This window comes from Alosa alosa, chromosome 6 (assembly GCF_017589495.1).
Source record: "Alosa alosa isolate M-15738 ecotype Scorff River chromosome 6, AALO_Geno_1.1, whole genome shotgun sequence".
Lineage (NCBI taxonomy): Eukaryota > Metazoa > Chordata > Actinopteri > Clupeiformes > Clupeidae > Alosa > Alosa alosa.
Window position 1 is genome coordinate 19,191,274 of NC_063194.1, and position 11,029 is coordinate 19,202,302.

Genomic DNA, 11,029 nt, shown 5'->3' on the forward strand with positions numbered 1-11,029 from the left:
AATTTGGGCTGACTTTGGTTTGGCCACCTCGCACCTGCTGCCAACACTGCTGGGGACCTTGATTGCTGCCTCCGCTGCATACTTCCAGACCGACGCCCCTGATACAGATTGGTGGTCCAGAGAAGCCAGCTTGTCTCTTCCGGGGCTCTGCCTATTGGTCTTTCCTGCTTGGCCCTGCTTGTAGGACTTAGCAGAGTAGAGACGGTGAGACCTCTCGGCCACCTGATTGATGGACTTCTTGGCCACCAGAGGGATGGATTTCTCGGCCGCCTGCTTGGGGGACTGGGGAGGGGTGTGCCTCAACTGGCTTCCAGGAGGTACGGATCCCTGTGCAGCACCTGTTTTGGGCCTCCGTAAACCAATCATGCTGAAGGGCCTCATCCGGAGTCATACGCTTAGTTGGGTCCCAGCTACATAAGGTAGTGAAGCGTCAAAGAATCCATATGTGAGCATAATTAGAAACAATAAAATGCCACCATATCCCTCTCAGTCTACTCTGTGTTGCCCTCTGTGTTGCCCTATGTTTACCATGTCTCATTTTGGATTCTATGTTTTGTACTGCACTGATACATATGCAAGGCAGCCTCTGATGAAGTCCAGAAAGAGTGGATCAGAGGTCTTCAGAATGCTGGCCAGATCTTTGGAGGCAGTTTTTCTGGTGTTGCCCTTGCTATTGGTGTAAGGCCTTGGTTTGCCATTAGGCTCTGGAGGAGAAAAGGCTCATAGTTTACATGGGGACAAACTCTCACAGGGCCATCTTCTCCTTAGGTCATGTCCTGTAACATGACTGCACCTGATATCAGGAACTCACCAAAAAACTTTTTCGTCCTAGGCACAGTCTGAAGCATCTCCTCCGGAGGCACTCCCAGCACCTGAGGCACAAACACACCTCAAAGATCATGACATGCAACTGCAGCACTCATTCACAAAATGGAGAACCTGCGTTAGATACACAGAACAATTGCTGTTAGACAGTACCTCCATGATGAGGGCAAGCTGGTCCTTCTCATTCTCGCCAGGAAAGAGTGGCACGCCGGTGTACAGCTCCGCAATGATGCAGCCAAGGCTCCACATATCAATCTCTATGCCATGGCTGCAGCCCAGGATGATCTCTCAGGGCGGTAGAAGCGGCTCTGGATGTAAGTACACTGGGACAAAAAAGGCCCAGAGGTAAGTGGTGAGATGAGGGGAGACTAGACTGTGGGGATGATGAAGGGACGAACAGGGAAGGGCTGTGTCTCACACACCTCTCTCATGATTGAAGAAACTAGATCCAAAATCGATCACTTTGATGTTCTGCGAGCCTTTCTGGGTGACAACGATGTTCTCCTGCAACAAACACCCATCAATTCAGCATTGAGATCATGAACAGTAATGGCCGACAGTAATGGCAGACATTCTGCATCATGCAAACATTTTTTTCAAGCAGATGGATGGGATAGATGATAGCATACCGGCTTTAGGTCACAGTGGATTATCTTCTCATGATGAAGCATCTGCAGGCACTTAAGGATGGAGTGAGTGAAGCGATGCACTGTGGCTTGGCTGAAGCCCTTATAGCGGTTCTTCTTCATAGTCTCATGGAGGTTATCTCTGAAATCATGAAAAAAAACAAGTGACTCTTTAGATGTAAAGTATATAGTCACATCACATGTGCTAAGTGCTCTAATAAAACAACAATAACACATCATAAATATCCATTTAGCCAATGTATTTTGGTTTTCCTCTAGACCACTAAAGCGAAGTGAATTTTTTAGTACCAAATCTGGCATACATTTTGCCGTTGATTATTTTGACCTTATTCTGGAAGCTTAATCATCTTCGGTCACCATCTTTCTAACATATGGTAAACTAATGAGTTTTCTTAGATTCATTTCCCAGCCGTCCACTAGCCTTACTCCTGGAGCTCAAAGGTGATGCATAGGTGATCACGGAACATAAAGTAGCCTACTCCTTCATGTGGATGACATTGAAGTTGTTGTTCCGATCTTTCTTGCGCAACAGATCCAAGATCTTGAGCTCCACCAGGCCTTGTTGCTTGAATCTGTGCCCAAAGCACCTGAATTAATAACATAATAGAAATATGTATTTATATGAATATGTATTTATAGAAATGTGTATAAGTATATACATTTATGGAGTCTTTTTTACCTTCTTTTGTTGCGAAGAATCTTAAGAGCAACCAGTTCTTTGGTCTCTTTTGGTCTACATTTCAGGACTTTTCAGGACTTTCAGGAGTTTGGTTACAAAGACCATAACTTTAGCTTTAGAATGGTTTGAGTACAATACATATTTTAATATATAAATATAAATAAATAGAATAAATATGAATAAATAGCTAGAAGCTGAGTTTACATGATTATAATATGTATTTATTTTTGGTCTGCTTTTGGGCAGCCGTGGCCTACTGGTTAGGATACAAGGAAGTTTATTGTCAGATGCATATAGTTACTGGAAGTAAGAAATGCAGTGAAATTATGTCTGGTGTCAGCCTATTTGTGCATTAATGGGGGGGGGGGGGGGGGGGGTAAAGAGTGCAGTAGAAGAGGGGTTTACAAGTATGTAGAGGAGGCTTACTGTAGCAAGCAGTGTGCTGTATGTATGTGAAGTGATGACAGTGATGATGTAAGTGTGTGTGTTGGGGATGGGGGGCAGAAAGGCTAGGCAATCAAGGACATGGGTAGATGGAGGAGAAATGAAAAATAATAAATAAAAAGTTAGCGATTCGGACTTGTAACCGGAGGGTTGCCGGTTTCACTAATTCACGGATTGGGATAAATGCAGAGACCAAATTCCCCTCACGGGATCAAAAGAGTATATATACTTATACTTATACTTAAAGTGCGTATTCTAAAAGACTTTTATTGTGGTATAGGTGACAGGGTTTGTTTTTTCACTCTCGAGACTCCACTTGAATGAAATTGATTAGACGTTACTGATAATCTTTTTAAGAAAAATAATACTAACTTTATCTAACTCTAATCTAACTTTTCTAAATCTATCTATCGTATCGAATCATCTTACCTTTCCTTATACCTATTTTTCTACGGATAGTTGAAGACCTGTGTTGTTTGAATCTCGAACTCCGATTGTTTTTTTTATGTACACTGGAACACATTCACTTCCCTACACGTGGTGACAACACACTGGATCACTGCTACACACAGTTCAAGAACAGTTACAAAGCGAAGTCTCTACCAGCTTTCGGAAAATCAGATCATGCCGCTGTTTTTTCCTACTGCCTATGTACAAACAGAGAAGTCGGACGGACCCCCCAGTGACGAAGGAGGTCAAGTGCTGGACTGACCAATCGGAAGCCAGGCTACAGGACGCCCTTAGCAACGTTGACTGGGAGATGTTCAAGACGAACTCTGCTGACATCAATGAGTTTACGGAAGTATCATTGAGTTACATCAATATGCTAACTGATTCCATCATCCCAACTGTAAAGATCCGAAGCTTCCCTAACCAGAAACCATGGGTGGATAGAGAAGTGAGAACGGCATTAAAGACCCGCACCATGACTTATAATGCTGGGCTTATTTCAGGGGATATGACGGATTACAAGCAGCATCTTATAGTTTACGTAGTGCAATTAAAGATGCTAAGCGGCGCTATAGAGACAGAGTTGAAGCTGATTTCTTGGAGGGTGATCCAGCACGAGTGTGGAAAGGACTCCGAACCATCACTGGCTTTGAAAGAAAGTCCCTCCTATGATGAATGTGAGTAAAGCCCTCCCCTGATGAACTTAATGCTTTTATGCTCGCTTTGACATGAAAAACACAGACTATATTGGACTAGCTGCAGCATGTGAAGCAAATGAGGATGCACCTTTCTGTGTCTCTGAGGTCGATGTGAGCAATGCCTTTAGGAGGGTAAATTGTAGAAAAGCTACTGGACCGGATGGAATTTCTAACAGGGTTTTGAAATCCTGCGCTGCTCAGTTAGCTCCTGTGTTCACTTTATATCTTTAACACATCATTGGCTCAAGAGACAGTTCCTACTTGCCTCAAGCAGTCTGTTATTGTTCCAGTACCAAAAACAAAAGTCCATCATGTCTGAATGACTACCGCCCAGTAGCCCTGACGCCTACAGTGATGAAGTGTTTTGAGAAGCTTGTGAAAAACATTATCTGCTCATCCCTCCCTGCCTCCTTGACCCCCTCCAATTTGCTTACAGAGCCAACAGGTCTACAGAGGATGCCATCTCAAACCTCATGCACACCACCTTAACTCACCTGGAGGAGGGAATGGGAATTATGTGAGGATGCTGTTCATTGACTTTTAGTTCAGCATTCAACACGATAGTACCTCTCACCTTGGTCACAAAGATGAAGGCCTTAGGACTGAACACCACCCTGTGTCACTGGATATTTGACTTCCTCACCAACCGTTCACAAGTGGTTAGAGTGGGGGTCTGACATCTGACTCATTAACCATCAGCACTGGTGCTCCCCAAGGCTGTGTTTTGAGTCCACTGCTGTACAACATCTACACACATGACTGCAAAGCCAACAGTAGTCATACCTCCATCATCAAGTTTGCAGATGACACAGTGATCTTGGGCCTGATTAGTAACAACAATGAACAGTTCTACTTGGATCAGGTTGATGAGGTGGCACAGTGGTGTGTCAATCTAACAGCTTGACACTGAATATCAATAAAACCAAGGAAATGGTAGTGGATTACAGAAGGCAGCAGCAGAACTACAGTTACACCCCACTAATGATCAGCGGGCAACCTGTAGAGAGAGTCACAAGTTTTAAATACCTTGGTGTCCACATTACTGAAGACTTAACATGGACTGTTAACACTCAATATGTTCTGAAGAAGTCCAGACAAACGACTCTACTTCCTTCGTCCAGCTAAGGAAATTCAAAGTTTCTACATCCATCATGAAGGCCTTCTACACTTCAGCGGTTGAGAGTGTTCTAACTGGTAGCATCATCACCTGGTATGGGAACTCCACAGTTAGAGATTGTAGTACTCTGCAGAGAGTAGTGCGCTCAGCTGAACGCATTATAAGAACTCAACTCCCTGCTCTACAAGATATCTATTCCAGAAGAGTACTCCTAAGAGCCCAAAAAAGATTCTGAAGGACTCTTCTCATCCTAACAATGGATTATTCCTACCGCTGAAATCAAGAAGACGCTTCTATGTAGTCACAAAGCCAGAACTGAGAGACTCAGGAGAAGTTTTATCCCCAGGCCATCCGAACTCTGAACTCACACTATACTGACTTTGCACACATTCACTCCTCAGCACTCTCAAACATTTCCCAACTCTGAACTCACACTATACTGACTTTGCACTCATTCACTCCTCAGCACTCCTGACCCCCCACACACACACACACACACCCTACAAGACTTTTAGCACTTTTTACATCCCTCTCCTATGCTACAGACCTTTTTTATTTATTTTCTTATTTCATCACACGCCAAACACACACACACACACACACACATATCTGACTTTCTCCAACTTTTGCACACTTTTTTATTTATTATTTTTGATTTCTCCTCCATCTACCCATGTCCTTGATTGCCTAGCCTTTCTGCCCCCCACCCCCCACTCCACCCCCATCCCCAACACACACACCTTCATCATCACTGTCATCACTTCACATACATACAGCACACCTGCTTGCTACAGTAAGCCTCCTCTACATACTTGCTGCACACTGCCCCACATATACACAGCACATTGTCTTCGGGATCTTCTCCAACACACATCCTCTACATACCTACAGCACACTGCCCCCACCTACCCACACACACACACACACACACATACACACACAGTCACTGCTCCACTCCCACCCACACACACATCTTCACTGTCATCACTCACACACATTACATACAGTACTCTGCTTGCAATAGTAAGTCCCTGACCCCAACACACACACTTACATCATCACTGTCATCACTTCACATACATACAGCACACTGCTTGCTACAGTAAGCCTCCTCTACATACTTGCTGCACACTGCCCCCCCCCCCCACATACACAGCACATTGTCTTCAGGATCTTCTCCAACACACATCCTCTACATACCTACAGCACACTGCCCCCACCTACCCACACACACACACTACACACATACACACACAGTCACTGCTCCACTCCCGCCCACACACACATCTTCACTGTCATCACTCACATACATTACATACAGTACTCTGCTTTGCAATAGTAAGTCCCTGACCCCAACACACACACACTTACATCATCACTGTCATCACTTCACATACATACAGCACACTGCTTGCTACAGTAAGCCTCCTCTACATACTTGCTGCACACTGCCCCCCCCCCCCACATACACAGCACATTGTCTTCAGGATCTTCTCCAACACACATCCTCTACATACTTACAGCACACTACCCCCACCTACCCACCTACACACACTACACACACACACACACACACACAGTCACTGCTCCACTCCCTCCCCACCACACACACATCTTCACTGTCATCACTCACATACATTACATACAGTGCTCTGCTTGCAATAGTAAGTCCCTGCCCCCTACATACACAGCACATTATTTCATCAGGAAGCTTCTCCAACACACATCCCCAACATACTTACAGCACACTGCCCCAATACACAGCACATTGTCTCATGAGGGAAGCTTCTCCAACACACATATTGCACACTGCCCTCTCCCCACATACACAGCACACTATCCCATCTCCCCTGTCATCCCCCAACACACACACCAAGACCCCTGGCAGTTGGGTTGCCCCCTTGAGTTTGTGGATCTGCCCAAGGTTTCTTCCTTGGTAAGGGAGTTTTTCCTTGCCCCTGTTGCTCTTTGGTGCTCCTTGTTGTTGCCCCCCACCCAATCCCAATCCTCCCCACCTTTTTATGCAGCCCTTGCCACTTAATCTACTAAACCCCTCTTCTACTGCACTTTTTTTTTTACATTAATGCACAAATAGGCTGACACCAGACATAATTTCACTGCATTTCTTACTTCCAGTAACTATATGCATGTGACAATAAACTTCCTTGTATCCTTGTATCCTTGTATCCTTGTAACACTGGATGGCGAGTCAGTCCCCTTGGATCGATTGAACTGTTCTACCCTTTCATACTGGATAACCAACCCCTTGAACTGCCCTTCCATACTGGATAACCAACCCCTTGAACTCGACCCCTTGGATCTGTTCCCTGGACACAGATAAGCCTTCACACATACACTGACATTTTACACTCACACCACCTTACCCGGGTATTTCTTTTCTTTTGGACATTTGAGTTTTTAACTATTGATTTGATACTTTACATTTTTTTAGGGGCTCTTTTATTATTTTATAAGGTTTTGCATTTATTTACTATTTATTTTCTATTTACTAATATTTCCTCTTCTTTTCTCTTAGAGAAAAGATATTCTTGCATTTAATAAACCTGCATTATTTATTTATAACATTTTACATACTGGTGTCCTTGTCAATTTACTCCCCCCTTAATGCCGAACCTAGAACTGGCCTAAACCTAACCGTAACTCATAGAAGCACCTCCTTTTTACTTTAAAGTACAATTTATTATTAAGCAGAGCAGAGGGGTGCTACAATCCCTTTCCAATTACCTCCAGAACTTCATAGCGGTATTGAAGGTGGTCATGCAAAACCTTGAATATCCATAAAGAAAAAAAAATATTTCATGACAATGCACACTTCAGTATTCGGTCATAATGCAATAATAGGCTGATAATATTCTTTTCCTGGGTCCAACGGCTTTCAGAGCCGCTCGTTTTTCTCTATAGACAGTAAAATAAAATAAAAATTCCACTATTCAGAGTAACCTCTAATAAAATTGTCATCCTACTAATTACTAATAAAATACTATTTTTCGTGGAAGCCTGGACGTCACCCTTGATTATATCATCTGGCTGCACAGCTACAGCAATTACTCTGTTAAATTTAAGCCATTTTGTCATGTGTGCATGTGAAAGCTCCTGTGGTGTACAGGCGCAGGGAACAGAGTGGCAAGACAAAGGAGGGTTTGAAGCATCTAGTCTGCTTATCCAGCTGACTGGTGCCCAGGTGAAAGGCAGGTAGGGTTACCTGGAGTGAGAAAGGGATCGGGACAAAGGCATAGAGGTCCAGCACTGACAGGTGCCGTTATCTGTATCTGTGTGTGTGTGTGTGTGTGTGTGTATGGTGGTAAGGGGTGGGTTACTGGGTTTGGTTGGGTCATGGGCAGAGACACCAGTTCTCAGGTAAATTCCTACTCTGAGGGGTTGCCCACCGCTCAACTGCACACACTAGGAGAGTGCATCCCATGGGACACTCTCTGTGAGGATAGAATGAGAAAGGCCTCACCTGCTGGTAGGGTCTACCAGATACCATGCGTATACCAGATTTCTGGGGTTTGCTCGATCGAAGCCGTTCCCCAGATGTCACATGCAAGCCAGTCCCTGAAGTCCCAGCGTGGGGTTTGGGACCCGGAGGACACTCATCCGGCTGTAAAAAAAGATTTTCACATCATGACTTTCCTAAAACACAGACTTTCAGCACTGTCCTCACCTCTAAATATTCAACCCCGGCCAATAAGGGACTGGTCGTTTTTTATTTAAGTGCTTTCCAGAGGAGCTTTGGTATCTTTAGTCATATAATACTTGACCCTCCCTTCGCCAGCAATAATATTTCTATAACCCTCCAAAAGAATTGGGGGGAAAAGCATGACCCTCCCCAACACTTTTTTGATGCCTTCTGTACTGATCTGCACTTGGCAGATATCCAGATAGCCATGTTTTTTTACAATCATGACACACATGATTTAACCTCTGCTTTCTCATCTTACACATAACACTCCACCAAGATGGTGGCCATTTCAGTAGATTTACTCATTAACACTGTTGTGGAAACACAAATAAGCATGGAAACTAAATGCACACTTTCTGCTTACTTCAAATGCTAAGTTACTCCTCTAGTAAACTAGTATTCACATGAAATAAAACATTATGACCATTCAACAAAAGCACAATAACAAATGTTGCTATGGACTAGTCACTGGGTCATTCCACGTCAATTCAACCAGAGCCCACGCACTTAGGTCTCAAAAAATTCTGAAAAAATTACCAGGTGTACCTATGTTACCCAGGAGACACACTGTAAAAATACTTTTTTGTAAGATCAATACTTTCCAAGATACAGACAGTTTTACGGGAAGTGGGGGGTGTCGATTTTGTTCGGCCTCTTTTTTTTGTCAAAGTTCACAAGCCCATAGCGCAAGAACTAAACCATGTAGGAGGCTCACATTTTGCATGCTGGTACATAAATGGGAATAGTATGTAGCAAAATCGTCATGTTTGGTCTGGATGATCCTGCATGGTCATAGCTGTCCCTCAAAGTTGATCAATATTTTATTGGAGTTTTTGACTGGGCTCTGTTTATGTTTAGGACTTCAGAAGTATTTAACATCGGCTCTTGATTTATTTTCCTTATTGAGATAAGTAGAAACACTCTCACAAAAAGCAATGAACAGAAAATAAATTCCTTCATGGTCTTAACAGCAGACCTCACAAGTCTGAAAAATCCTTTTGGTTCTCATTTCCAGAGCACCCAAACACCTTGTGGGAATATACAAAGATTTTTTTATATTATTTTCTTTATTCTCCATGATCCCTTCTTTTTAATAACACCAATTTGACCTGTCTTATGCAAATCTTTCTTTTTTCTTTTCCAACCTGAACATGGTCAAAATGCACTATTGAGATCAATATGTTTTATACAGAGTTACCACAGTGCCACCTGTGGTTGTATGGAGTAACACAATTGATCTCAATGGTGCATTTTGCCCATGTTCAGGGTGGTGCCCTCTGTTGTAGCTCCTCCCTGAAAATTGAGCGGGTAGAAGTTTGATGCGGTTAAACTTTGTGTGAGAGCACTTTGTGGACTATCGGAACTCCCCCTATTTCCACCGGTCCCGTATTTCCACCGTCTTGCGTGTATGTGTCACTTAATATCCATTTCTATACAAACCAAGACTGTGTCTCAAATTGCTTACTTCTGCACTTACAATACCTAATTTGAGTGCATGAGGGTGTTCACACTGAAAATTCCAACGACACGAAGGGCGCTGCAAGTTCCCGGATGGTGCACTCATAACGGTCAAAAAGCTGAGTGTGCAACGCTGGACACTTTTCGCCCTTAACGGACGCCATTTTGGCCAAATAGCGGAAGGGAGGGAGTTTTTCAAACTTCGTGGTAATCGCGGTTGAGAAAGCTGAAGCAGCAGCAGTGGAAAACAGACTTTACGGAGGTACAAGCAAGTTATAACATAAACGGTTCATGTTTTGACACAGTATGACCATGTCACTGTCGAATTGAGGACGCCAATAAAGTTATATTAAAATGTTTGCGATCGTCATTTCCGTGAAGTGCACGGAGTTAGTGTTTGATATGAGACAATACTATTTTGTTAAAATTTGGCACTCACGCCAGTAAGCACACAGTGCACATAGTGTACTACACAAAAGTGTACTCACGTAAGTACACCAATTGAGACAGACTCTATGACAGCGGACTCCTATAGAAACGCAACCACCCACAACATAGGTGTATCTAAATTAGCTATGTACCAAAAATGACATTTTACTGTGACTCGAGGAGCTGTAAACAGTGTTGTAAGGCTGCGTGTACACAACCGCTTGGAGCTCCAGTGGAATTTTAATTTCACAACGAGAATTCTCGGTCTAACCGCCCATGTGCCATTGAAACGGTGTAAATAGGCGACCCATCAGGCCAGCACTATAACTCGAGCGTGGTAAAAAAAATCGGATATTTCAGGCAGTAAATCCTCCCCGTTAAGAACCAAACCAGATTTTTTCAAATCTACACAACTATGGCTACTGAAAAATGTAAGGTTCATTTAGTAAATGTTATTTTGAAGTGTTAAAAAAACATCGTTGTTTTAGAATTTCTGAACAAAAGTGGTGATAATTGGGGGTGTTACGATACAACTTTCCGCTAGACGACAGCGAACAAGTTTCCCATAACAACCATCAG

General features: G+C 43.4%; 1 pseudogene; it reads right to left on the reverse strand.

Moving 5' to 3' along the window:
• Window positions 1-83: 83 nt before the first annotated feature.
• Window positions 84-10,185, reverse strand: LOC125295888 (annotated as a pseudogene).
• Window positions 10,186-11,029: the final 844 nt, after the last annotated feature.